The sequence below is a fragment of the Coregonus clupeaformis genome, chromosome 19 (genome assembly GCF_020615455.1).
Source record: "Coregonus clupeaformis isolate EN_2021a chromosome 19, ASM2061545v1, whole genome shotgun sequence".
Lineage (NCBI taxonomy): Eukaryota > Metazoa > Chordata > Actinopteri > Salmoniformes > Salmonidae > Coregonus > Coregonus clupeaformis.
The window spans coordinates 38,680,939-38,707,595 of NC_059210.1; the positions used below are offsets into that span (position 1 = coordinate 38,680,939).

The window sequence follows — 26,657 nt, forward strand, 5'->3', positions numbered from 1 at the left end:
CCTGCTCCTCCTACTCCTCCTACTCCGCCTGCTCCTCCTACTCCTCCTACTCCGCCTGCTCCACCTGCTCCTCCTACTCCTCCTACTGCGCCTGCTCCTCCTACTCCGCCTGCTCATCCTGCTCCTCCTACTCCGCCTGCTCCGCCTCCTCCCCTGCTCCTCCTACTCCGCCTACTCCTCCTACTCCTCCTACTCCGCCTGCTCATCCTGCTCCTCCTGCTCCTCCTACTCCTCCTGCTCCGCCTGCTCCTCCTGATCCTCCTACTCCGCCTGCTCCTCCTACTCCTCCTACTCCGTCTGCTCTGCCTACTCCTCCTACTCCGCCTGCTCCTCCTACTCCTCCTGCTCTTCCTGCTCCTCCTACTCCGCCTGCTCCTCCTGCTCCTCCTACTCCGCCTGCTCTGCCTACTCCTCCTGCTCCGCCTACTCCTCCTACTCCTCCTGCTCCTCCTGCTCCGCCTGCTCCGCCTGCTCCTCCTGCTCCGCCTGCTCCTCCTGTACCTCCTGCTCTTCCTATCCGGACCCTCTGTGTCTCCCCATTTGAAGCTTCTCACCAGGACATGCGATTAATCCGGGACGGAGTAATTTTTTTCGGGCCGTCTGGTCTGTCTGCCGAATGACCCAACGCACAAGCACACTGGTCCTAGTGATGGCTGCCCTGCTGCCCAGTGCCCACCCCTCCTCCCACTCCTTCCATCCTCGTCACCAACAGGAAACTATTGTGCCCGCTGTGTGTCCTGACAATGAGCGAGTCACTGTGAGCCAAGTCCCCAAAGAGGGCTGGGGGGGAGAGGGGAAGAGCGGCATGTAGCCTAGCCTCAGGTCAGTTTCCCATGTAGCCTAGCCTCAGGTCAGTTCCCCATGTAGCCTAGCCTCAGGTCAGTTCCCCATGTAGCCTAGCCTCAGGTCAGTTCACCATGTAGCCTAGCCTCAGGTCAGTTCACCATGTAGCCTAGCCTCAGGTCAGTTCACCATGTAGCCTAGCCTCAGGTCAGTTCCCCATGTAGCCTAGCCTCAGGTCAGTTCCCCATAGCCTGCCTCATCTATCACTGTCAGTCCTGTCCACACATCTCTGGTTACAGAGGCCTCTCTATCTCTCTCTCTCTCTCCCTCTTTCCCTATCGCTCTCTCTGTCTCTCTTTCTCTCTCTCCCGCTCTCTCTCTCTCTTTCTGATGGCTACTTCCTTTGTGGGCTGTCCTGAGTGTCCTCACATCCCCCAGGGAAGACACTCCGTATACTGTGTGGTAGAAACAGATCTAGGATCAGATTTACCCTCCTCGAATACTTACCTTAGTAATGCAACACTGACCTTGGGTCAACATGTAGGGGCATGCAGGAGGACTTCTTTGAATCACCTCTTTTAGGTAGGATATCAATTACACAAGACTTAAAACCTGTGGGGCCTAATTACCCATTTTGGTTTACTGCATATAACGTGTACGACAACACATTTCCTAAGATCCATTTATCTCCATCATAATATTGTTTCTACAAAAAGCATCCCATAACACCTTTCTATATTGTTAAAAGCTTGAGTTAATTTTTAAGTCCCTTTGCTGTGGTTCACCTCAGCTTAATGCTAATTGTTCTGCAGTACATTGCATGAGCATGTTGTATGAGCATCATGTAAAACAAGGCTTCCTTAGATTACCATTCACATGGGGTCCTAATGTACTCTGGTCAAAGGTAGTGCACTCTAGTTGGCAGGGCTCTGGTCAAAGGTAGTGCACTCTAAAGTGAATAGGGTGCCATTTGGGATGCAGCTCAGGTCTACTGTTCCCAGCCAGTCCCATATCAATAGTTTATGCTGCGATGCCCCTGGCCCCCCCCTGGCCCCCTCCTGGCCCCCGCCTAGGCCAAGCCCCCGCCTTGCCCTGGGGACGCTGGTTGGCCAATTAGCCTAACATGATTAGCCAGATTTGGCCCAGAGTCAGTTTTCAATTAGGCCGAGTGAGCAGGAACAGTAGCTCCCTTCAGCGGTTTAAAAATAGCAGTGTTTGTGTAGCTTACAGCAATGCCAGGGTCCACAGTTTACACCCAGTAAGTTACACACAAACGAGAACAAATGTTCAACCCCAACTTCAACTTTGGTCATCCCACAGTCTCACAATTAAATATAAGTAGTCTTGAGGTTTGCGATGAGGCAAAAGGTCGTATGTGAGGGTAGTTTATTTTGGGCAAAAAGTATTCAATACCATGTTGCAATCGAATGAGATGTAGCATATAATGTAATAAGTAAGCATTGTGATGTCACGAGAGGCTGTGTCCTGGAGGGACGTTACATCCCCCTGAGGTGGCTGCAAACCCAGACAGCTATGGCTCCATCTGCTGGTATGGTCGGGAACTCCACCCCTCTATGGCCAATCTTCCCACGCAGCTGAAACAAATGAGGAGCTGATGAGCTGAAGGTTGGGGAAGGGAAGAGACACAGTCTCCAACCTGGGCTCTCTGGAGGACAAGAGTGCTGCACGTCCACTTCCATGAGGAATATAAGGATTTGGAGATACTTACCTTTGGGAAATACTCACCTTTGGATATATGCACCTGTGGAAATACGTGAGAGACATTTGGAAGGACTTTTTGCTGGGTTGGCCACTAGCTGCAACGTGGACTACAGTAAGGCTGGGGAAAAGTTATCTGAGCGAGTGAGAATTATGATTTTGGATGTGGAAGAGACATCCCTGAACTGTTAACCCTTAAAGAGCCACAAGAGAACAGAATTTTGTTATATTTTCGTTAATTTCCCAAGACCTATAATAAAATCCTTGTTTTGTTTGAACCTTGTCTCCTTGCACTACTTGAGCAATCCCGCTGAAAGCTGTGTAGCCTCTCGTGACGTCACAGCATACAGTAATTATATTCCAGGGTGGGAAAATGAACAGTTATGTAATGTGTTTTGTTGACTGCCAGTTTAGTTTATTAGGATCCCCATTAGCTGCTACTATGTCTGGGATCCACATAGAGCATACAAATACATTACAATGTACAGAACAGTAATAGACAAGAACAACATAAGATAACTTTAAATTAAAATTAAATAAAAAATAAAAAATAGTTATATATAGGAAAGACACCAAGAGACAACAAAAATGCTATTTACACACTATTCATATACATATACAGTGCCTTCAGAAAGTATTCATATCGCTTGACTTATTCCACATTTTGTTGTGTTACAGCCTGAATTCAAAATGGATTAAATACACACAATACCCCAAAATGACAAAGTGAAAACATGTGTTTAGACATTTTTGCAAATGTATTGAAAATGAAATACAGAAATATCACACCCCTGAGTCAATACTTTGTAGAAGCACCTTTGGCAGCGATTACAGCTGTGAGTCTTTCTGGGTCTCTAAGAGCTTTCCACTCCTGGATTGTACAACATTTACCCATTATTATTTTCAAAATTCTTCAATCTCTGTCAAATTGGTAGTTGATCATTGCTAGACACCATTTTCAGGTCTTGCCATAGATTTTCAAACAGATTTAAGTCAAAACTGTAACTCGGCCACTCAAGAACATTACATTTACATTTACGTCATTTAGCAGACGCTCTTATCTAGAGCGACTTACAAATAGGTGCATTAACCTTATAGCCAGTGGGATAACCACTTTACAATGTTTTTTTTTTTTGGGGGGGGGGGTGGTGGGTTGGGGTAAGGGGGGGGTAGAAGGATTACTTTATCCTATCCCAGGTATTCCTTAAAGAGGTGGGGTTTCAAATGTCTCCGGAAGGTGGTGAGTGACTCCGCTGTTCTGGCATCGTGAGGGAGCTTGTTCCACCATTGGGGTGCCAGAGCAGCGAACAGTTTTGACTGGGCTGAGCGGGAACTATGCTTCCACAGAGGTAGGGGAGCCAGCAGGCCAGAGGTGGATGAACGCAATGCCCTCGTTTGGGTGTAGGGACTGATCAGAGCCTGAAGGTACGGAGGTGCCGTTCCCTTCACAGCTCCGTAGGCAAGCACCATGGTCTTGTAGCAGATGCAAGCTTCAACTAGAAGCCAGTGGAGTGTGCGGAGGAGCGGGGTGACGTGAGAGAACTTGGGAAGGTTGAACACCAGACGGGCTGCGGCATTCTGGATGAGTTGTAGGGGTTTAATGGCACAGGCAGGGAGCCCAGCCAACAGCGAGTTGCAGTAATCCAGACGGGAGATGACATGTGCCTGGATTAGGACCTGTGCCGCTTCCTGTGTAAGGCAGGGTCGTACTCTCCGAATGTTGTAGAGCATGAACCTACAGGATCGGGTCACCGCCTTGATGTTAGCGGAGAACGACAGGGTGTTGTCCAGGGTCACGTCAAGGCTCTTCGCACTCTGGGAGGAGGACACAACGGAGTTGTCAACCGTGATGGCGAGATCATGGAACAGGCAGTCCTTCCCCGGGAGGAAGAGCAGCTCCGTCTTGCCAAGGTTCAGCTTGAGGTGGTGATCCGTCATCCATACTGATATGTCTGCCAGACATGCAGAGATGCGATTCACCATCTGGTTATCAGAAGGGGGAAAGGAGAAGATTAGTTGTGTGTCGTCAGCGTAGCAATGATAGGAGAGGCCATGTGAGGATATGACAGAGCCAAGTGACTTGGTGTATAGCGAGAATAGGAGAGGGCCTAGAACTGAGCCCTGGGGGACACCAGTGGTGAGAGCACGTGGTGCGGAGACAGCTTCTCGCCACGCCACTTGGTAGGAGCGACCGGTCAGGTAGGACGCAATCCAAGAGTGAGCCGCGCCGGAGATGCCCAGCTCGGAGAGGGTGGAGAGGAGGATCTGATGGTTCACAGTATCAAAGGCAGCAGACAGGTCTAGAAGGACAAGAGCAGAGGAGAGAGAGTTAGCTTTAACAGTGCGGAGAGCCTCCGTGACACAGAGAAGAGAAGTCTCAGTTGAATGACCAGTCTTGAAACCTGACTGGTTTGGATCAAGAAGGTCATTCTGAGAGAGATAGCAAGAGAGTTGGCTAAAGACGGCACGCTCAGTAGTTTTGGAGAGAAAAGAAAGAAGGGATACTGGTCTGTAGTTGTTGACATCAGAGGGATCGAGTGTTGGTTTTTTGAGAAGGGGTGCAACTCTCGCTCTCTTGAAGACGGAAGGGACATAGCCAGCGGTCAAGGATGAGTTGATCAGCGAGGTGAGGTAAGGGAGAAGGTCACCGGAGATGGTCTGGAGAAGAGAGGAGGGGATAGGGTCAAGCGGGCAGGTTGTTGGGCGGCCTGCCGTCACAAGTCGCAAGATTTTATCTGGAGAGAGAGGGGAGAAAGAAGTCAAAGCATAGGGTTGGGCAGTGTCAGCAGGACCTGCAGTGTCATTTGACTTAACAAACGAGGATCAGCAGGGAGGAGAATGTGGCAAAGAGCTTCCTAGGGTTAGAGGCAGATGCTTGGAATTTAGAGTGGTAGAAAGTGGCCTTAGCAGCAGAAACAGATGAAGAAAATGTAGAGAGGAGGGAGTGAAAAGATGCCAGGTCCGCAGGGAGTCTAGTTTTCTTCCATTTCCGCTCAGCTGCCCGGAGCTCTGTTCTGTGAGCTCGCAATGAGTCATCAAGCCACGGAGCTGGAGGGGAGGACCGAGCCGGCCGGGAGGATAGGAGACATAGAGAGTCAAAGGATGCAGAAAGGGAGGAGAGGAGGGTTGAGGAGGCAGAATCAGGAGATTGGAGGGAAAAGGATTGAGCAGAGGGAAGAGATGATAGGATGGAAGAGGAGAGAGTAGCGGGAGAGAGAGAGCGAAGGTTGCGACGGCGCATTACCATCTGTGTAGGGGCAGAGTGAGTAGTGTTGGAGGAGAGGGAGAGAGAAAAGGATACAAAGTAGTGGTCGGAGACTTGGAGGGGAGTTGCAGTGAGATTTGTAGAACAACAGCATCTAGTATTACATTTTTTACATTTTAGTCATTTAGCAGACGCTCTTATCCAGAGCGACTTACAGGAGCAATTAGGGTTAAGTGCCTTGCTCAAGGGCACATCGACAGATTTTTCACCTAGTTGGCTTGGGGATTAGAACCAGCGACCTTTCGGTTACTGGCACAACGCTCTTACCCACTAAGCCACCTGCCGCCCCGATGAGGTCAAGCGTATTGCCTGCCTTGTGAGTAGGGGGGGACGGTGAGAGGGTGAGGTCAAAAGAGGAGAGGAGTGGAAAGAAGGAGGCAGAGAGAAATGAGTCAAATGTAGATGTAGGGAGGTTGAAATCCCCCAGAACTGTGAGGGGTGAGCCATCCTCAGGAAAGGAACTTATCAAGGGGTCAAGCTCATTGATGAACTCTCCAAGGGAACCTGGAGGGCGATAGATGACAAGGATATTAAGCTTAAATGGGCTAGTGACTGTGACAGCATGGAATTCAAATGAGGAGATAGACAGATGGGTCAGGGGAAAAATTGAGAATGTCCACTTGGGAGAGATGAGGATTCCTGTGCCACCACCCCGCTGACCAGATGCTCTCGGGTATGCGAGAACACATGGTCAGACGAGGAGAGAGCAGCAGGAGTAGCAGTGTTTTCAGTGGTAATCCATGTTTCCGTCAGCGCCAAGAAGTCGAGGGACTGGAGGGTAGCATAGGCTGAGATTAACTCTGCCTTGTTGGCAGCAGAACGGCAGTTCCAGAGGCTGCCTGAGACCTGGAACTCCACGTGGGAGGTGCGTGCAGGGACCACCAGGTTAGAGAGGCAGCAGCCACGCGGTGTGAGGCGTTTGTGTAGCCTGTGCGGAGAGGAGAGAACAGGGATAGGCAGAGGCATAGTTGACAGGCTGCAGCAGATGGCTACAATAATGCAGAGGAGATCGGAATGAAATGAACTAAACATCTGGGAAAGGAGAGAGCGGGGCCTCCCTCACCACAACTCCCAAATATAACTCTCCCAACTTCCACCTCAGAAACTATAATTGTTGTAAACTACAGCGGTTCAATGTTTTCTAGGAATAGACTAACTTAGTTTATTCAGCTAGCTAACTAGGTGCAGTATTATTCAGTGAAAATCGTCCGGGCACCTCGTCATAAGACGCCACAGCCAGCTAGCATGCCGGACTCCAACAACATGGTTTAGCGCCAATACTCGGCCACAACAAACCACCAGTGTATCAACACGCAAGCAGATCGTTCGTGTCCGTGTCTAACGTTGTGGGTTAGTCCCGACAGCTTGAGCGAGTCCGTCGTCAACTTATTCAGCCAGTTAGTTAGCTAGAATAGTTAGCAAACTAGCTAGCCATTGCTTTCAGACAAAGAAGAACCCCTCCTTTCACGGCACGAACACACAGAGAGAGCCAAACTAACGTTAACTAGTCACCCATGTCCCGAATTCCTTGAACGACTCTGGCTATCAATATGTAAAAAAAAAAAATAACACAAATGTAGGTTATGACTTACCCCTAGCAGCTACTGTTAGCTAGCCAAGTGCAAAGCTAGCCACTGAATTGACTCAGCCAGTTCGCGTCTGTTCGCTCGGTCGTTCCAGCTATTGTTTACTAGTAGCTATCCAGGTAGCAACAAGCTAGCTAAATTTCAAGCACAGTAGCCACTTGCTACCTAACGTTAACGGTTCAGACAATGAGGTTTGAAAACAGCTGAATGGTAGGCAATTATTGTATGTAATTATTGTAGGCAGCCAGCTGGCGTAATTACAGGCACTCTTAGGCGTGAAACAACTATACCGTTGCTAATAGCTACTCGCCAGCTAGTCCAGGTGGTGGGTAAGCTAGCTAGCTTCGTGCTACACCCGGCACAGCCGAATACAATACTAACCTACAATTATTACATACAACAACCCACGATAACTACCTACAATACCTAACTACAATCTAAATACATAGTTTAAGCCTTACTCGACAAAGCCCAAGCTATGTGTAAAGCCAAGCTTACCCGACGCCAAGCTTACCCGACGACCTCCTCCTATTACTCTCCAGTCCCCATAACTCTCCTTACATTCACTGTCTTCTTGGTAAGCAACTCCAGTGTAGATTTGGCCTTAGGTTTTAGGTTATTGTCCTGCTGAAAGGTGAATTCATCTCCCAGTGTCTGGTGCAAAGCAGACTGAATCAGGTTTTCCTCTAGGATTTTGCCTGTGCTTCATTCCGTTTATTTTTTATCCTTAAAAAATCCCCAGTCCTTAACGATTACAAGCATACCCATAACATGATGCAGCCACCACTATGCTTGAAAATATGGAGAGTGGTACTGTGACGAGTACTGAGGATACAAAGAGGCAGGACGCAGATGCAGGAATCAACAATGTAAAGGTTTACTTAACACTGAGCAAGAGAACAACAAAGAGCGAGTAAATGACAAGACACGAAGAATCACACACAACACAACACTGAACAGTCCAGGGCTATATAGGGGTGGTGATGAGATGATGAGTTGCAGGTGCACTGGAGGTGATTAGGGTGCGTTGGGTTTCCATTCCGGTGTTGCCGAGGTGGTGCGGTCAGACCGGTGGTTCAGTAAACCGGCGAATCAGAGCGCCGGAGGGGAGCAACGGGAGGAGACGTAACAGGTACTCAGTAATGTGTTATATTGGATTTGCCACAAACATAACACTGTATTCAGGACAAAAAGTTAATTGGTTTGCCACAGTTTCTTACAGTATTAATTTAGTGCCTTGTTGCAAACAGGATGCATGTTTTGGAATATTTGTATTCTGTACATGCTTGGTTCTTTTCACTCTGTCATTTAGGTTAGTATTGTGGAGTAACTACAATGTTGTTGATCCAGCCTCAGTTTTCTCCTATCGCAGCTATTAAACTCTGAAACAGTTTTAAAGTCACCATTGGCCTCATGGTGAAATTGCTGAGCGGTCTCCTTCCTCTCTGGCAACTGAGTTAGGAAGGGCGCTTGTATCTTTGTAGTGACTGGGTGTATTGATACACCATCCAAAGTGTAATTAATAACTTCACCATGCTCAAAGGGATATTCAATGTCTTTTTTTATTTTTATTTGTTATCTACCAATAGGTGCCCTTTGCGAGGCATTGGAAAACCTCCCTGGTCTTTGTGTTTGAAATTCACTGCTCGACTGAAGGACCTTACAGATAATTGTATGTGTGGGGTACAGAGATGAGGTAGTCATTCAAAAATAATGCAACTTATTATGGGACTTATTAAGCCCATTTTTACACCTGAATTTATTTAGACTTGCCATAACAAAGGGGTTGAATACTTATTGTCTCAATACATTTCAGTTTTTCATTTTAAATTAATTTGTAAACATTTTGAAAAACATCATTCCACTTTGACATTATAGGGTATTGTGTGTAGGCCAGTGACAAAAAAAATCTCAATTTCATCCATTTTAAATTCAGGCTGTAACACACAAACATTTGGAAAAAGTCAAGGGGTGTAAATACTTTCTGAAGGTGCTGTATACAGTGGAGCCCCTTTCATCCAGTCCCCATAATCTCCAACTAATGACACGTTTCCCTTCAGCACCATGATTGAGAGAGGGGATGGAAGCAAAAGATTATCTCCGCATGACATCTCCAGGAATGTCCAGCGATCTGCAGCTGATTTAGACATGAGTTTTGGATTTGACACATGACAGGAGCCAGGACAATAACAGGCTATGTCTGCAAGCCAAGGGCCTGGGTCACATCATAAATCAGCGCACAGACTGACTGGCAGCTGTCCACTTTGATTGCACCTGGAGGTAATTGACACAACACAGTACTGTACTATACATACTCAATTCACACTATGACATACAGTATGAAGCTAATAGAGTCTGTGGAACAGAGAAATTAGACACATGGTGCATGTTAGGTCAACAAGGTATTCCACTGTGCACATAATTTCAAAGCAGCAATGGCACCTGCTATTTAAAACAGTCCAAACACAAGCGACTGTCAGTCTTTATCACAGGCCTACTGTACATCATCACAATGCTATTTGACCCAAATAGTGTATCAAGGCAATAAATAACCAGGCAGCAGGGATCAACTCTCTAATCCTAAATGGCACATCTGGAAGCCTCAGTAATATTCATTCATATCCATGATCGATCATCTGTGGAGACTGGAGATACATTATTGACAGCATTGAAATACATGATGACAGAAATTATACATGACCTATCGATCCAAATGCTTCTCTCAGGCCGCAGATCTTGATTACAAGCCTATAGGTCTATAGGCCTACATTAATTAAAACGTAATATGGTAATAATTGCAGGAAAATATAACCTGGATATAATTAGCTGACATTATGCACTTGGAATATTTCATAGAATTATAGAATTATACAAAACAGTGTATGATATAGGCTACTGTATCTATGGTGCATTTATTAGGCCTACGTTATCCCAATAGGCCTAACCCGTTACTCTGGCTGTTGGCATGTTAATATCATTCATGACAACACAACATGAAGACCATCATTCATCAGGTTATGTTATTCACACGTCCACCGATTCAACACAGTCATAGGAAGGGTAATAGGTAGCCTAGGCAGTAAACCTTGGCACCGTGGGGTTTTGCAGAAATAGGACACAGCCTTGGCTACACTTGTCCCCACCACAAATGTTTTTGTCACTCTTTAGCCACTCTTTAGCCACCGCGCAGCGCACCTCCTTTCAAGTTGAGAATGCATTCTCATCTGGAATACGCCTAGGGTCCACGCCTTCTGCCCAATTTCCCCCTTAACCAACCTGCGCACCCCGAAACGCCATGGTCCGGTCTAGTCTAGACTGTCTCGTCCGCGGAGACACATTTTTCTCTCGCGTGTTTTTACAATTTGAGGCTACAGTCGTATGTGATATTTGCATTCAGCAGCGTAGTAGTTAAAGAAGTACCGAATGCGTTGTTTTATGTTCGGTGTGTTGCCCTCACTCCAGCAGACCGCTACAGTAGGAAGATGGCGTCGGAGGGAGCAAGCGGGGAACAGCGTCCTACGATACAAACACTGGCAACAACAGTGCTTGGAAGTGTCGAAGCGGTAAGACCTATTTATATTATAGCCAGGTCTATATGTTTATATATTTGCATTATTCGTTTTGGAATAAAGACACCGGGCACAGGAATAAGGAATACAGAAAGACGGTGCATTTCTCTATGAACCTGAGTGTTCATCTTGAAGCAACAGCAAGATGTTATTCTTGTGACAATGTAGCGAGCAGTAAAACAAAGGTTCTCAGAATTTTTTCCAAATAGACTATATACATATGATCCAAGTCTATTATGGGAATTAAAATCCTATAGTAAGGTAAAGGAATTGGGTTAATATTTTTCGAACACTATATCTCACACCTCAAAAAGCTCAGTCTATGTTGGCACGGCAGATATGGGGAAGCGTAGTTGGCTATAAAGCACTGATTTGCGGTGTTGTAATACATTTCTTACAATGTGGTCATAACGGTGGCTTCAATGTGTAGGCTACTTACATTTGAAACACAATTTAGGCTATAGGTTTGCGCTGGCTCGTCTTCTGAATAGGCTACGAGATAGGGCGCTGCTTTTGAGATGGCTGTTCAATGCACAATGTTGTAATTCTTTTCTCTACGTCAAAGCTCTAAGTTGAAACAAAATGTGTTAATGGTTGGTTTGTGCTTTGTGTCTTTAATGTGAAGATATTGTTATTTGATGTAGCCTAGCTGCAAACTTGCGTTTGAAAAATATTGCCTTTATGGTTAGAAAAGAGAGAAGGCCTACTAATACTTTAGATTTGACCTGTGACCAATAGAACAGTATTAGAAATGTTGAATCTTAGTGAAAGTGTTTGTTTGTCTGCAGTCTCCCGACTAATCGGGCAGAGTTGCACTTGTTTACAGTCCTCTATCTGGGACTTCTCACTCTGGCCCCTCGTCTCGCAGACAGGCAGGTTACAACATATGCCAGGGCACCGGCTTGCTACCCATCTGTGCAAATTAATCAATATTTTGCCTCGCAGGAGGGGTCCGTGGAACCTTTCCCTGGTCGTGGTATGCTTAGATGGTTCCATGTGCTCTGTTCAGTCCGACCATTGCTGTCTATCGACCAGTCAGTCAATTCATGCAGAATAGGCACTGTGCTGGCCAGTCTCCCATTAGCCACTTGACTTTACCATGAACTACTCCTATTCTACACTTGTTTATATGTAATTGAGCATTTCTAATGCATTTGCATATTCTTATAGGGCACAGGAAATACAATAACTGTTCTGGGTTTGAGGTTCAAAGGCTATTGAAAATATTGACTGGAAGATCGCCTTGGGGTGGGGGGAGTGAGACAGGCAGGTAGCTGTTGAAATGGTAAGAAGAGAAGAGATGTGGGTGGTGGTAGAAGAACAAGGGTCGTTCCACCTCAAAAAGCACACGAAAGAGGAGTTTCGACACCTACCATCTCAGATTGTTCTGAAATCGGTTCTGTAGTTAGTTACAGATACGATCAGTATTCCTGAAACATTACTTTGTTTAAATATAATTTGATCTCTGAGAAATGTAGCTAATTGATTGCACCCAAATTGGCCATTTACATTTATAGGATTCAGATAATATTCAATAGATATAGTACCCAACATCCGATTTGGACCAAACTTCTTCCTACCAATGAGTAAGACATGAAGAATCCACCTACGGACACCCCACACAGTATGCAGTATCAGTTATCTGTGTTTCACCAGTAGTATGAAGATTTGGAGTATTGTTTCTCCATACTATGTAATGTATTTCCTGTGAATCTGGTAATGTTTTTTTCCCCCTGTTCAGAGATATTAGCAATTAAAGTCGATTGCATTGTTTATAAAGTAGTGTGAAAGGACCATGTTTTGATCGCTAGATGCTGCTTCACTTTTTCCCTACCTATATGTACATATCTACCTCAATTACCTTGTACCCCTGCACAAATTGACACGGTGCTGGTACCCCGTGTATATAGCCATGTTATAGTTACTCATTGTGTATTTATTCCTCGTGTTATTCTTTTTCTATTATTTATTTATTTTTTCTCTCTGCATTGTTGGGAAGGGCCCATAAGTATGATTTTCACTGTTAGTCTACACCTGTTGTTTACGAAGCATGTGACGAATAAAATTGGATTTAATTTGATTTGCTGTTCCTGCTATACCGCCTCACCATTTGATCAATTTTGCTGGTCTCTTGCAACATTTCCTTTGTAATTGTAGAAAACCAATAGATTTGGCTCATGATGAAAGTAAATTGTGTGATCACCCTCACAATTCAAGTCCTTCTCTTACACTTAAAGGGAAATGTAAAAAAATGTCAACTTCATATTCAGCATCTACAGCACCACCCCAACATCAACATATGTGAAAATGATGTGTTTCTATGTTTTGTAGTAAAAAAGATAGAGGAAGATAAGTGTTTCCAATTACATCATAAATCAATTAGTAGACTATTAGTAGGCAATTAGTAGGCAATGCCTACTCCCAATGGTGACTCCCGAGTGGCGCAGTGGTATAAGGCACTGCATCGCAGTGCTAGCTGTGCCACTAGAGATCCTGGTTCGAGTCCAGGCTCTGGCGCACAATTGGTCCAGCGTTGTCCAAGGTAGGGGAGGGTTTCCCACGGGGGGCCAGTATGAAAAAAAAAAACAAACAAAAAAACATGTATGCATTCACTAACTGTAAGTCGCTCTGGATAAGAGCGTCTGCTAAATGACTAAAATGTAATAATTGGTTAAAATCACATGATGCACACCGATGATGTCATTGGAAACACTTATCTTCCTCTATCTAACATAGAAACGTGCAATTTTCACATACAGTTCCTTTGGAAAGTATTCAGATCCATTGACTTTTTCCACATTTTGTAACGTTATAGCCTTATTCTAAAATGGATTAAATAAAACATTGTCCTCAGCAATCTACACACAATACCCCATAATGAGAAAGCGAAAACAGGTTTTTAGACATTTTTGCAAATTTATTAAAAATAAAAAACAGAAATACCTTATTTACATAACTATTCAGACCCTTTGCTATGAGACTCGAAATTGAGCTCAGCTACATCCTGTTAACATTGATCATACTTGAGATATTTCTACAACTTGATTGCAGTTCACCTGTCGTAAATTCAATTGATTGGACATGATTTGGAAAGGCACACACCTGTCTATATAAGGTCCTACAGTTGACAGTGCATGTCAGAGCAAAAACCAAGCCATGAGGTCGAAGGAATTTTCCTTAGAGCTCCGAGACAGGATTGTGTCGAGGCACAGATCTGGGGAAGGGTACAACGAATGTCTGCAGCATTGTAGGTCCCCAAGAACACAGTGGCCTCCATCATTTTTAAATGGAAGAAGTTTGGAACTACCAAGACTCTTCCTAGAGCTGGCAGACCAGCCAAACTGAGCAATCGGGGGAGAAGGGCATTGGTCAGGGAGGTGACCAAGAACCTGATGGTCACTCTGACAGAGCTAGAGTTCCTCTGTGGAGACGGGAGAACCTTCCAGAAGGACAACCATCTCTGCAGCATTCCACCAATCAGGCCTTTATGGTAGTGGCCAGATGGAAGCCACTCCTCAGTAAAAGCCACATGACAGCCCGCTTGCAGTTTGCCTGTCAGACCATGAGAAACAAGATTCTCTGGTCTGATGAAACCAAGATTGAACTCTTTGGCCTGAATGCCAAGCGTCACATCTGGTGGAAACCTGGCACCATCCCTACGGTGAAGTATGGTGGTGGCAGCATCATGCTGTGGGGATGTCTTTCAGCGGCAGGGACTGGGAGACTAGTCAGGATCGAGGCAAAGATGAACAGAGCAAAGTACAGAGAGATCCTTGATGAAAACCTGCTCCAGAGCGCTCAGGATGTCAGACTGGGGCGAAGGTTAACCTTCCAACAGGACAACGACCATAAGCACACATCCAAGACAATGCAGGAGTGGTTTCGGGACAAGTCTCTGAATGTCCTTGAGTGGCCCAGCAGGAGCCCGGACTTGAACCTGATCGAACATCTCTGGAGAGACCTGAAAATAGTTGTGCAGCAACACTCCCCATCCAGCCTGACAGAGCTTGAGAGGATCTGCAGAGAACAATGGGAGAAACTCCCCAAATACAGGTGTGCCAAGCTTTTAGCGTCATACCCAAGAAGACTCAAGGCTGTATTTGCTGCCAAAGGTGCTTCAACAAGTACTGAGTAAAGGGTCTGCATACTTATGTAAATGTCATATTTGAGGTTTTTATTTTTTAATAGATTGATGAGGGAAAAAAACAATTTAATCAATTAACTTAACAAAATGTGGAAAAAGACAAGGGGTCTGAATATGAAGTTGAAAATGTTAGAAATGTTCCTTTAATCTGTGTCCAAGAAACGTCCCCTTTGTGTATGGTTTATTCCCGTCAAAAAAGATCTGGATTAGTTACTGTTAGACCGTTCCTGGTGAACAAGCAAACCATTGGCTACAGCTGTTCTAATGGTTTCAATGTTATGGTCTTCAATGGTAAAAGTCCCAACACACACTGTATAGTGTTTTGCAATGGTAATGGTACTGGGTTGGGTTTAATGGTAAATATCATAATATATATAGAGCTGATTCATTATATTTATTTTTGTTGAAAAACACAAGACTGCCATGCAATGTATTGTTTTGTTAGGGTTGTCACAACATTTTAGTCCCTAGCCCATTTCTGCATCAAAGTTTTGGGCTTGTACGAAAAGTCTTCATATGAGAATTGCACCCTAGGGCTAGCCCTCTCAGAGAGCTGCCACTTGTTGGACCGTTCAAGGGGAGTTGGGTTGAAGTATTAGGTTGCTAAGAGAAGGACAAACTGAATTACTTTCATAGAGGACTGGCTTGAATTGTGAGGATGACCACACAGTTTATTTTCATCCTGAGCGAAATGAAGTAGCCCAGTAAAACGGATAAAAGTGTTCTGCGGTATAGCAGGAGCAGAGGCATCCAGTGGTCAAAATGGGGTACTTCCACACTTCTTTATGGTAAATAATGCAAGCAACTTCAATGACTAATTTCTCTGAACAGTGGGGAAAAGAACTCACCAGATTCACAGGGAATACATTACATAGTATGAATAAGCAATGCTCCAAACCACATCTTTATACTACTTGGGAAACATAGAGAACTGATACTGTATACTGGTTGTTGGGGTGGGATTGGTGTGGAGGGTCCGTGGGTGGCTTTTCATAAAAAATGTCTTAGTCATTGGTAGGAAGAAGTTTGGTACAAATCTGATGTTGGGTACTATATTTATTGAATAGGATCTGAATCCTATAAATTAAAATGGCCAATTTGGGTGCAATTAATTAGCTTAATCTTCAACAAAATTATGTTTCAGGAATGCCATTCTTACCTGTTTCTAACTACAGGAATGATTTCAGAACAATCTGAGATGGTGGGTGTCATGGCTTGCTGAAATTACATGAAATGACTCAGAAGGCAAGAACAGTAAGATAAAGTAAGAGAGCAATGGAAGGAAGGAGGGCAGAGAGAGAGATGGAAGGAAGGAGGGCAGAGAGAGATGGAAGGAAGGAGGGCAGAGAGAGATGGAAGGAAGGAGGGCAGAGAGAGATGGAAGGAAGGAGGGCAGAGAGATGGAAGGAAGGAGGGCAGAGAGAGATGGAAGGAAGGAGGGCAGAGAGAGATGGAAGGAAGGAGGGCAGAGAGATGGAAGGAAGGAGGGCAGAGAGAGATGGAAGGAAGGAGGGCAGAGAGAGATGGAAGGAAGGAGGGCAGAGAGAGATGGAAGGAAGGAGGGCAGAGAGAGATGGAAGGAAGGAGGGCAGAGAGAGAGCGGAGTGAGAGAAGGAGAGAGAGAGGGAGGGGGAGGGAGTATGTACACCGGAGACGTTTCTAAATTGGTCTTAATTTCAGTGACTCAGCTGGCATAGCTCAGAGTACCGTATCAGCCAAGCCATCCAGCCAGCCCGCCAGCCCAGCACTACTGAGCGTGTTTAGTGCACTCTGCACTCCCCTGCACTTCCTTGCTTTAACGGCCCAGAGGCTAGTTTACATTTAGCGTTCAGCTGAACAGGTGCCTCGAGAGCAGCACAGCAACCAACCGTCCTCTCCAGCTCGGCCATATACTGTATCTCTGTTTCTCTCTCAGAAGCCGTCTTGCCATACAGGCCACGCCAAACCAGGCCAGCTATCCTCTCTTTAGGGGGTTTCCACTTCTATGCTCCCATGCCTGCCACAGTTAAATAAAGCACTTAGCTTTTTGCATACCCCTGCAACCAGGGCTCTAATTTAACATTTTTCATTATCAGCCTTTATTATTCTACTGTAGCTACTTTTGAAAAAAGTAGAAACGAATATGCAACACTGTAAAGACATTCGTTTATTATAAAAGCTCAAATGTTGATACGAATGCCTGTCATTGAAATTACAAGGTAATTTGTAGAATAGGTTTCTACATTGTGCAAAAGCACTATTTTCCTATTGAGATGAATTACATGGAAAATTGTACACTGTCTCTTTAAAAACGCCAGGTTTGTGACAATGACATACAAGAGAGCTGTCATTCATTCATTGCTATGATCATTGATCTCCTGAAGAAGCTATCACTTTCTTTTTCTTTCTGTGCCCCCAAGTGTTGGATAAACTGGTAAAGTTACCAGGTTGTTAGCTAGCTAGCCAATGAGGTAACATGACTGAACAAAGAGTAAACAAATGGTCAACGAGTAGTTTTAGAACGGCCCAAGACATGGTTTATATAAGTAAAATGCGGTCCCGGCAATCCGCTATAGGAAGATGCAAATGATGCGCCAGTAATTTGGGTCAGATCTTTTGACCTGTTTATGCTAGAAGCAAGCCGTATTCGCTGTAGTAATGGTGCAACCATGATGCTAACGAATATGCACTCTCGTTTTTCTCTAGGGCACTTGGAAACAATGGTACAGCGAAGCCTTATCATTACAACAATTATTATCTGGAAGAATTTCTTCCTAGGCTCATTGTGCTCCCAAAGTAGAACTCTTGGTCGCACAGGAAAATATTTAGTCGCATTATAGAGTCCTGCCTGCAACACCCTCTTTTGTTGGCCCTCGGTGGGGGAGTTTCTCTTGTGAAGGTCCCTTGAGGACCGGTTCACTTGGTTTAGAGAGGGGTCAGAGGTTGATGAATGGTGGTGGTAGGGCCACACTGGTCAGCGATACTGGTATTTTCACAGCCCTAGTCTGGTCCTCTGTAGCTCAGCTGGTAGAGCACGGCGCTTGTAACGCCAGGGTAGTGGGTTCGATCCCCGGGACCACCCATACACAAAAAAAATGTATGCATGCATGACTGTAAGTCGCTTTGGATAAAAGCGTCTGCTAAATGGCTTATTATTAAGCATATGCAGTAACATTTTCCAATGTAACAAAAACACTTGAGGCCTTAAAGCTTGAAGCTGGTCTTCAGTCTTGTCCTCTTCAGTGTGTCTCAATGGGAAGTGACATAGGCCTGATTAACTCCAGTACAGTGAGGAGTTAGCTGAATACTATCCAGGCTCCTGCCCTTTGCAGGCAGCACAGCACACCACGTCTGCATCCCAAATGACACCGTATTCCTTATATAGTGCACTACTAGGGCTCTGGTCAAAAGTAGTGCACTATATAGGGAATAGGGTGCAATTTGGAACGTATCTCACGGCTCATGGAACAAATTAGCGTTAGCTTCCCTCACCTGCTCACTGTGCAGAAATGCAGGAGGGGGAAATGCCACCCGAGCACATTGACGAAGACCGGGGGCCCACATGACAGCAGCGCGTTCAGGCTTTGGTTGGGAGAATGTCATGCAAGCCTTCCAAGACTTCCAATTCTCCAAATGGCTCACTGGCAGCAGCACAGCATAGGGAGAATGCTACGTAGGGGAATAGATTTGAAAGCTTGAAACAGAGTGAATACATCGCTGGATTCTTCACTTTTAACCCTATCCTGGTTTGATTGGGGCTGTTCTGAATGAAATAGATTGCCATACTTTCTAAGGGCTTCAATCTTACTGTAACTTGGTTTACTTGCTTGCACAACTAAAATTATTTTACAAAGCTGTATTAGGCTAAATTAAACCTGTATCAATATTTGCCTATGATTTACACAAAAGTTGGACATACTGGTATCTCAAGCCCTAAGAGTCTTACGATGTCTAGTCATCCAGACATAATATTTGAACGCCTAGTATTTAGGGACACTTTGAACTCCAACAGCCTGCTGGAAGACCGTGCTGGTTCCATAGGTCATATATTCTGTCTGTGATTTAAGAGAGCTCTTTGAAGGATGAAAATGGAGGAACATTGGCAGGGATTCAGAACTATGATAGACAATCATGTATCTGTGGCAGGGTGATTGAATGTCGCTAAATTGAACAGGTACAAACGCATGTGCCTCCGCACAGATAGAATAGAACACTTGTGACTAGAGGCTAGGAGTTCGTCCCTCCCTCCCTCTTCAGATTTTCTTTGGTTTATTATGTTTTATTGAACAAATAGCTGTGCAAAAATAAAAGCTCAGCTGAAAGAAATTAGATTGAAAAATGGAATTGGATGTTCTTCTAGTGCTATAAGAGAGGGTGTCTCTGCAGATGTTCTTGCCAAGTAACTTTATCACCTCCGATCTTATCTCAGTGCATCTCTCAGCCTGTGAGGTTGCATCATTTTCATTGTACACCTATATAAATGTAGTTGTTCCCAATATCTTCAAAAGCTGTGGAAGGAGGATGACAAGACAAGTTCATCTTATTCAATCAATACAACGAGTCCTCAGTCTGTCATCTGTCAGTCAGTTTGACACTGTCGTCTCTGTCATGGAATGTAGACTAACCAGAACCAGCCACCGTTCCAATGTCCTCTCTCCTCGCCAAACAATCTACCTGTCACAAGCCGGGCTAGAACTCCGGTCTCAAATGTGTAGAGCTGGGGGTACTACCCCTTAGCCACAGAGGAGATGTTGTAGGACCCAAATGAAACACCCCAGGCAATACTCCAGGTAAGTAGATTTAATGTTCCAAAACAGGAGGCAAAACAAAACAACTCCCCGAGGGAGAAAAAACAAACTAAAGATAACTTTGAATAACTTACTAGGACTGATACGGTGGGACAAAGCAGAGACACATAGACGGAGCAATAACCAAGTGAGAAACAAGGGAAAAACACACAGCTAAAATACTCAAGGGGAAACAAGGCACAGGTGACATAGATAAGCTAATTAGGACACATGAGGAAAACTAAGGCAAAGGGGAACACAGCTGACCTCTAGAGGCCAGGAGACAAACAGGGGAAGCAGGAAGCTGACAGGACCCCCTCCTCTAGAACGACTCTGACGTTCCTTCCAGAGTCACCCTGGCCCCAGGGTGCGAAAATCTCGGATCAACCCTGGGTCCAGGATGTCCCTGGCCGGAACCCAGGAGCGCTCCTCTGGCCCGTAGCCCTCCCAGTCCACCAGATACTGCAGAGAGTTCTGGACCCTCCGGGAGTCCAGTATCCGCGGACTGTGTAGGCTGGCTGGCCGTCTATGATCCTGGGAGGTGGCGGGGTCTGTGTGGGGGGCAAAGGAGAAGACAGACAGGTTTAAGGAGTGAAACATGGAAAGTGGGGTTAACTCTAAGGGAGCGAGGCAGAACTAAACGATACGACACAGGGTTAACCTTTCTAGAAATGCGGAAAGGGCCGATGTATCTCTGGGAAAGCTTCTTGGATTCGACCCGGAGGGGGCAAGTTCTTAGTGGCCAACCAAACTCTCTGACCAGCTCGGAAACTAGGAGCCGTCCGGCGGTGGCGATTAGCCTGACTTTGGTATCTCTGGGAGGTCCGAAGGAGGGTACACCTGGCCTTCTTCCAGGTCCGCCTACAGCGTTGGACAGCGCTGGGCCGAGGAACACCAACTTGCGCCTCTTCCTCTGGAAACAAAGGAGGTTGTAACCAACTGCATTCGAAGGGGACAATCCGGTGGCTGAGGACTGGAGGGTGTTGTGGGCATATTCAGCCCAAATGATATAGGTGGCCCAAGACGTGGGATTACTGGCCGCCATACACCCCAGGGGTGGTCTCCAGATCCTGATTAATCCGTTCCGTTTGGCCATTGGACTCTGGATGAATCCTGACGATAGGCTGGCTGTGGCCCCAATAAGCCTGCAGAAGGCCCCCCAAAACCGGGGCGAGATGGGGACCTCGGTCAGAGACCACGTCCAGGGAATGCCAAATATCCGGAAGACATGGTTCATGAGAGCTCCGCATGATCTCCTTAGCCGAGGGCAGCTTGGGCAGGGAATAAACCGGGCAGCCTTAGAGAAACGGTCTACCACCACCAGGATGACGGTGTTGCCCTGGGATAGAGGAAGTCCCGTAACAAAGTCCAGAGAAAGGTGTGACCATGGCCTTCGAGGAACAGGTAAGGGATGGAGCAGTCCCTGGGATCGCTGGCGTGTCGAAGCTTTCCCTGGTTGCACACAGGGCAGGCCTCAACAAAGACCTGCACGTCCTTCTTGATGGACGGCCACCAAAACCGCCGTGGAGGAACTCCAGTGTCCGAGCACTGCCAGGATGGCATGTCAAGGGCGACTCATGACCCCACTGCAAGACGCGGGCCCCGAACCGAGAGGAAACGTACAGGCGACCGGCAGGACCACCGCCTGGATCGGGCTCATGGGCAAGAGCTTCTCGTACCCCTCTTTCTAGTTCCCACTGAAGAGGTGCGACGATCCTAGACCTCGGAATAATCGATGCCAAGGGCTTCTCTTGTACCTCGGGAGAATAGACTCGAGACAGAGCATCCGGCTTGGCGTTCTTGGTGCCAGGTCGGTAAGTCAGGATGAACTGGAATCGATTAAAGAAAAGGGACCATCGTGCTTGCCGAGGGTTCATCCGCTTAGCCTGTTGGAGATATTCCAGGTTCTTGTGGTCTGTGAGAACCTGGAAAGGGTGCTGAGCCCCCTCAAGCCAATGGCGCCACTCTTCCAAGGCCAGTTTAACCGCAAGCAACTCTAGATCCCCCACGTGGTAGTTGCGCTCGGCCTCAGACAGGCGGCGAGACATGAAGGCACAGGGTGTAATCTCCCATCCGCACCCCTCTGTGACAGGACGGCTCCCACCCCCCACCTCTGAGGCGTCCACCTCCACCACGAAAGGTCTCTCTGGGTCAGGGGGTCACCAGAATCGGAGCAGAAGTGAAGCGGCGCTTGAGATCCTCGAAGGCCCCTGCTGCTTCCGGACCCCAGTGAATCTTGGTCCCTCCTCCCTTGGTAAAGCGTCGTCAAGGGGGCTACCACCGAGCTGAAATTCTTGATGAACTTCCGATAGAAGTTAGAAAAGCCAATGAACCGTTGAACCTCCTTGACCGTGGCAGGTGTGGGCCAATCGTGGACCGCCTTGACCTTCTTGGGATCCATCTCTAGGTGCCGGGAGTGACAATAAACCCGAGAAACTGAGTCTGAGAAACATGAAATTCACACTTCTCGGGCTTAACGTAGAGGTGATTGTCAAGGAGCCTCTGGAGAACCCGGCTAACATGCCCCTCATGCTCCTTCAGTGACCTCGAGAAGATGAGGATATCGTCCAGGTACGAAGACGAACAGATTAAGCATATCCCGGAGAACATCATTAATCAGGGCTTGGAATACTGCGGGGGGCATTGGTGAGCCCGAACGGCATCACCCGATATTCATAGTGTCCCGTGGGCGTGTTGAGCGCCGTCTTCCATTCGTCTCCTGGCCGGATCCGCACGAGATGGTAAGCATTGCGGAGATCCAGCTTAGTAAAAATGGAAGCCCCTTGAAGCAGCTCAAAAGCAGTGGCCATGAGAGGAAGAGGGTATCGATTCCGAACCGTGATCTTGTTGAGTCCCGGTAATCAATACAAGGCCTCAGACCCCGTCTTTCTTTTCAACAAAAAAGAAGCCCGCCCCAGCCGGGGAAGTAGAGGCATAGATGAGGCCGGCTGCCAAGGACTCCTTAATGTAGGTGTCCATAGCTGCGTGCTACGGGGAGGACAAGGAAAAGATCCGACCTCTAGGAGGGCAGCACCCAGGGAGTAGATCAATGGCACAGTCATAAGGTGCGATGAGGCGGTAGGGCAGTAGCCCGGGCCTTGCTGAACACTGCTTTGAACCGATGGTAAACACTGGGGACTCGGGAGACGTCAACAGACTCTTGAAACTGGGTACTAGGGGCTGAGGAACTCTGAAGCATGCAGGTGAGTTGGCAAGTGGGACCCCAGCTAAGAATGGTGCCAGTAGGCCAGTCGATCTGGGGATTATGTCTGCATAGCCAAGGGTGACCCAGGATAATAGGATACTCGGGAGAGTCAATGAGATAGAAGGTCTCCCTCCTGCTGGTGTTGAGAGATGGTAAGTCGCAGGGACTGAGTCGCCTCAGTAACTTTTCCTGGTTCCAGAGGTCTGCCATCTAAGGCTGTAACTGCCTGGGGTTGAGGAAGTAGTTGGGTAGGGATCATAAGTTCCTTAGCCAAGGTTACATCCATAAAATCACCTGCGGCACCGGAATCGATCATAGCCTGGACCCGATGCTGGTGGCCCTCCCAGGACAGAGTGGCTGGAATAGCTAGGACCGCGTTAGTAGGAGGAGCTCTAATTTTCCCCATCACAACCCTCCTGTAGCTGGGCGGGACAGGCGTTTCCCAGCTCCGGGGCAAGTGGAGCGGAAGTGGCCGGCAACCCCGCAGTAGAGGCACCGGCGCTCCCTCATGCGGCGTTCCCTTTCGTTGGAAGAAAGCCTGGAACGGCCTAACTGCATGCTCTCCGGGGAATCCTGGGGCAGTTCAGGAGCCGGGGCAGCTCTGAATGACGGAGTCCAAACAGGAGAAACAGAGCTGCTCAGAGGAACTTGGGACTGAGACACCTGACGACGAGCCGTTCTCCGCTCTCTTAGACGATTGTCCAGGCGGATGGCCAAGGCTATGAGGGACTCGAGATCTTCAGCTGGTTCACGGGTGGCTAACTCATCTTGAAGGGGCTCAGATAACCCTCCCTGAAAGCAGACCCTCAGCGCTTCATCATTCCATCCGCTCCTTGCTGCTATGGTTCGAACTCAATGGCAAAATCTGCCGTGCTTGGGGGCCCTGACGGAGAGACAGTAGGGCGCTTGGAAGCCTCCCGCCCACTGACAGGATGATCGAACACCCGCTTGAACTCTTCTACAAATGCAGCGTGGGAGTCACAACAGGCCTCCTGGGACTGCCACCGCAGAGGCCCAGGCGAGCGCCTTGTCTGAAAGAAGGGTAATGAGGTAGGCAATCTTGGAACGGTCTGTGGGAAAACTTGAGGGTTGGAGCTCGAAGGTGAGGGAGCATTGGGTGAGGAAACCCTGACAAGAGCTTGGATCCCCAGAAAAGGGCTTGGGAGGTGGTAGTCGGGGCTCCGCCAACCGAGAAGGCCTGTCGTCACTGGGAGAGGACCGGGGGGAAGGGGGAGAACCAAGGAGGCGTTCAAAGAGCTGGTGAAGGGAACTCATCATTTCGGCCAGGAGCTGAGAATGTCTAGCCATCAGCTCCTCTTGTCGGCTGAGAACGGCTTCATGGCGCTGGAAAGAAGCCTCATGTCGAATGATCACCGCCAACAGGTCCTGGGAACTGAGTGTTTCTGGGTCCATGATTGACTTGGTTATTCTGTCACAAGCCGGGCTAGAACTCCGGTCTCAAATGTGTAGAGCTGGGGGTACTACCCCTTAGCCACAGAGGAGATGTTGTAGGACCCAAATGAAACACCCCAGGCAATACTCCAGGTAAGTAGATTTAATGTTCCAAAACAGGAGGCAAAACAAAACAACTCCCCGGGGAGAAAAACAAACTAAAGATAACTTTGAATAACTTACTAGGACTGATACGGTGGGACAAAGCAGGAGACACATAGACAGGACGCAATAACCAAGTGAGAAACAAGGGAAAACACACAGCTAAAATACTCAAGGGAAACAAGGCACAGGTGACATAGATAAGCTAATTAGGACACATGAGGAAAAACTAAGGCAAAGGGGAACACAGCTGACCTCTAGAGGCCAGGAGACAAACAGGGGAAGCAGGAAGCTGACACTACCGGTAAACCCAGGAACGTATAGCCAGCCATTTCTCAGAGAGGTTGGAAAAGCTTTTAATTGATTGATGACACAACAGCAGAAAGTGGTCTGGTCATTCACAATTACCGCTATCCTCCTTTCCAATCCGTCCGTCCATTGCCCCTGTGGATCCAAATGGCAAATCAGCTTTTAATGATGTGGCTAAATGTAGGTCCACCTTAATGGCCTTAATGTACAGCCAGACATTCAGCCTTAATGAGACCCATCTGAGGAATGAGTAGTGTTGTTTGTCATCATGCACATTTCTAACTCAACTGTTTTGTTGCTGTTGATGCAGTTTGCAGTAAGTTGGTGCTCTGAAGTTTTATGTCCTTCTTTGCCAAAACATTTGGGATTTCCCTTGGTTTTGATTACAAACATACATATTTATGAGTGTTTTCTATGAACGGAGTATAATATTGGCTGGAGAAAAATGTGTGTCCCAGTTATATTTAAAAAACGTTTTAAATATATCTCTCACTTAATATGTGATAAGTAAGATGTGTGTGTGTGTGTGTGTGTGTGTGTTGCAGAAATGTGAGTTTAACATGGATAAACTGAGCAAGCCGGAGCTCCTGACCCTGCTCAGCATCATGGAGGGAGAGCTGGAGGCCCGGGACCTGGTCATAGAAGCCCTGAGGGTGAGTACACACACACACACTTGCATTCAGCATCTACTACAGTGAGATATGGATGATATTTGTGTACACATATTGTTGTCTTGGCTTCTGTTCTCTGTGTTTTGAACTACGTGGCTAAAACACAGTTATGTCAAGTTTATACTAGAAATGGTATGGTGGCAGTGTGGTATTACTTTGTTGCATGAGGCTCAGACAGGGCCTGTAGCTCATTGAGCTGTTTCATCCCACTGTAGTAAACCTGTAAGGAGTGTTGAACTAAGCACTACTTTCAGATCATGGCATGTAGATAAAGTGGATGAGGTTATGTGAACAGATGAGGTTTTACATTATGGATGACAAGGTTACTGGATGAGGGATGAGGTTGTGGTACAGATGCCATCGATTATGTTGTTAAAGTGGTGCCAGACATGGTGTTGGTCTGAGGACACAGTTTTGTCCTTGCATTGAGGTTACTAGCTGTCCTCCTCGGGGCTAAGCAGCAAGTTATTTCTGAAAGAACCTTTCAGGACTCACTCTCTCTCTGTCTCTGTGTGTCTCTCTCTCTCTCTGTGTCTGTCTGTCTGCTGCATTTAGGTCAGAATCAGCACTGCCGTGTTTTGCCTGGTGCTCCACTTTGAGCTGTCTTGTCCTCTTAAACTTTTTAATGGGTTTCTTAATGTGGGATAGTTGAGTAGTTCTGGGACCAGGGCTATAGACAGGATAGAGGCCAGTCTCTCTGTTTTCTCTTTGCCTTTGGAACATTACATTGAAATCTGCTCATTATTCTCTATGGGCAAACAATTTGGTTGTAGATATTGCAGTTTTTCTTTGATGTAATGCGTTTTTTTGTCCTTATCGACCTGAATGACATTGAACAGTGTTTTCTGTTTTTTTCCTCCTTGCTCGATATGTTGGCACTGGCCTTAGAGCAGGGATCAACAACTAGATTCAGCCGCAGGCCAATTTCTTCTTGAGCGGATGGTCGGGGTGCCAGAACATAATATAAATATGTATTTTTAGACTGCCAATTGACCGCAAGAAGCCTAAACAGATATAATATTTGACTAAAACATAATAATTTCAAACCTTGATTACATTTCGGAATATTGTCCTGCGTAGGGTGCC

General features: G+C 46.7%; 1 pseudogene; it reads left to right on the forward strand.

Moving 5' to 3' along the window:
• The first annotated feature begins 10,541 nt into the window (after positions 1–10,541).
• Positions 10,542–26,657, forward strand: part of LOC121559991 — a 117,103-nt pseudogene continuing 100,987 nt past the window's right edge.